Below are 2,500 nucleotides of genomic sequence, written 5' to 3'. Positions count from 1 at the left end.
GGGCCTGGTTAGTACATGGATGGGAGATTGCCTGGGAATACCAGGTGCTTTAAACTTTGTGGATATTTTTCATGAATTATATAATAATCTTGCAAAAAAAAAGAGTCAATGGCCGATCTCTGAATATTAGCAGGTTTGGGCCCTGTTAGTACATGGATGGGAGACTGCCTGGGAATACCAGGTGCTTTAAACTTTTTGGATATTTTTCACGAATTATATACTAATCTTGCAAAAAAAAAGAGTCAATGCCCGATCTCTGCATATTAACAGGTTTAGGTCTGGTTAGTACTTGGATGAGAGACCGCCTAGGAATACCAGGCGCTTTAAGCTTTTGGGTTTACTTTCCTACTTATATAATGTACTGGCAAGTAGATTGGCTGAACTTTAAATAGCCCTCTCTTCGCAGCAGTCTTCACTTACGGCCATACCAACCTGGCCATGCCCGATTTCGTCTGATCTTGGAAGCTAAGCAGGTTTGGGCCTGGTTAGTACTTGGATGGGAGACCACCTTGAAATACCAGATGCTGTAAGCTTTTTGGAAAATTTTCACTTAGTATAGAACAATTTTGCCAAAACATGGCCGATCTCTGAATATTAGCAGGTTTGGGCCTTGTTAGTACATGGATGGGAGACTGCCTGGGAAAACCAGGTGCTTTAAACTTTTTGGATATTTTTCACGAATTATATAATAATCTTGCAAAAAAAAAAAAAAAGAGTCAATGCCAGATCTCTGCATATTAGCAGGTTTAGGTCTGGTTAATACTGGGATGGGAGACCGTCTTGAAATACCAGATGCTGTAAGCTTTTTGGAAAATTTTCACTTAGTATAGAACAATTTTGCCAAACCATAGAGTCAATGGCCGATCTCTGAATATTAGCAGGTTTGGGCCTTGTTGGTACATGGATGGGAGACTGCCTGGGAATACCAGGTGCTTTAAACTTTTTGGATATTTTTCACGAATTATATAATAATCTTGCAAAAAAAAAGAGTCAATGCCCGATCTCTGCATATTAACAGGTTTAGGTCTGGTTAGTACTTGGATGAGAGACCGCCTAGGAATACCAGGCGCTTTAAGCTTTTGGGTTTACTTTCCTACTTATATAATGTACTGGCAAGTAGATTGGCTGAACTTTAAATAGCCCTCTCTTCGCAGCAGTCTTCACTTACGGCCATACCAACCTGGCCATGCCCGATTTCGTCTGATCTCGGAAGCTAAGCAGGTTTGGGCCTGGTTAGTACTTGGATGGGAGACCACCTTGAAATACCAGGTGCTGTAAGCTTTTTGGAAAATTTTCACTTAGTATAGAACAATTTTGCCAAAACATGGCCGATCTCTGAATATTAGCAGGTTTGGGCCTTGTTAGTACATGGATGGGAGACTGCCTGGGAATACCAGGTGCTTTAAACTTTTTGGATATTTTTCACGAATTATATAATAATCTTGCAAAAAAAAAAAAAGAGTCAATGCCAGATCTCTGCATATTAGCAGGTTTAGGTCTGGTTAGTACTTGGATGGGAGACCGTCTTGAAATACCAGGTGCTGTAAGCTTTTTGGAAATTTTTCACTTAGTATAGAACAATTTTGCCAAAACATAGAGTCAATGGCCGATCTCTGCATATTAGCAGGTTTGGGCCTTGTTAGTAAATGGATGGGAGACTGCCTGGGAATACCAGGTGCTTTAAACTTTTTGGATATTTTTCACGAATTATATAATAATCTTGCAAAAAAAAAAGTCAATGCCAGATCTCTGCATATTAGCAGGTTTGGGCCTTTTTAGTACATGGATGGGAGACTGCCTGGGAATACCAGGTGCTTTAAACTTTTTGGATATTTTTTACGAATTATATAATAATCTTGCAAAAAAAAAAAAAAGAGTCAATGCCAGATCTCTGAATCTTAGCAGGTTTAGGTCTGGTTAGTACTTGGATGAGAGACCGCCTAGGAATACCAGGCGCTTTAAGCTTTTGGGTTTTCTTTCCTACTTATATAATGTACTTGCGAGTAGATTGGCTGAACTTTAAATAGCCCTCTCTTCGCAGCAGGCTTCGCTTACGGCCATACCAACCTGGACATGCCCAATCTCGTCTGATCTCGGAAGCTAAGCAGGTTTGGGCCTGGTTAGTACTTGGATGGGGGACCGCCTTGAAATACCAGGTGCTGTAAGCTTTTTGGAAAATTTTCACTTAGTATTGAACAATTTTGCCAAAACATGGCCGATCTCTGAATATTAGCAGGTTTGGGCCTGGTTAGTACATGCATGGAAGACTGCCTGGGAATACCAGGTGCTTTAAACTTTGTGGAAATTTTTCATGAATTATATAATAATCTTGCAAAAAAAAAGAGTCAATGGCCGATCTCTGAATATTAGCAGGTTTGGGCCTTGTTGGTACATGGATGGGAGACTGCCTTTGAATACCAGGTGCTTTAAACTTTTTGGATATTTTTCACGAATTATATACTAATCTTGCAAAAAAAAAAAAAAAAAAAAAGTCAATGCC

The 2,500-nt window shown here is 39.8% G+C and overlaps 2 non-coding genes and 1 pseudogene across 2 annotated transcripts; all 3 read left to right on the top strand.

Annotated features, from left to right (window-relative positions):
- Positions 1-414: 414 nt before the first annotated feature.
- On the top strand, positions 415-533 carry LOC113090279 (uncharacterized; annotated as a pseudogene).
- Positions 534-1,162: 629 nt separating this feature from the next.
- Positions 1,163-1,281, top strand: LOC113090263 (5S ribosomal RNA). The gene has a single exon (XR_003286975.1). It is a non-coding gene; the product is annotated as a 5S ribosomal RNA (ribosomal RNA).
- Positions 1,282-2,049: 768 nt separating this feature from the next.
- On the top strand, positions 2,050-2,168 carry LOC113090261 (5S ribosomal RNA). Its single transcript, XR_003286973.1, has one exon. It is a non-coding gene; the product is annotated as a 5S ribosomal RNA (ribosomal RNA).
- Positions 2,169-2,500: the final 332 nt, after the last annotated feature.

The sequence above is a fragment of the Carassius auratus genome, unplaced genomic scaffold (assembly GCF_003368295.1).
Source record: "Carassius auratus strain Wakin unplaced genomic scaffold, ASM336829v1 scaf_tig00054020, whole genome shotgun sequence".
NCBI lineage: Eukaryota > Metazoa > Chordata > Actinopteri > Cypriniformes > Cyprinidae > Carassius > Carassius auratus.
This window is presented reverse-complemented; position numbering and strand designations above follow the sequence as displayed.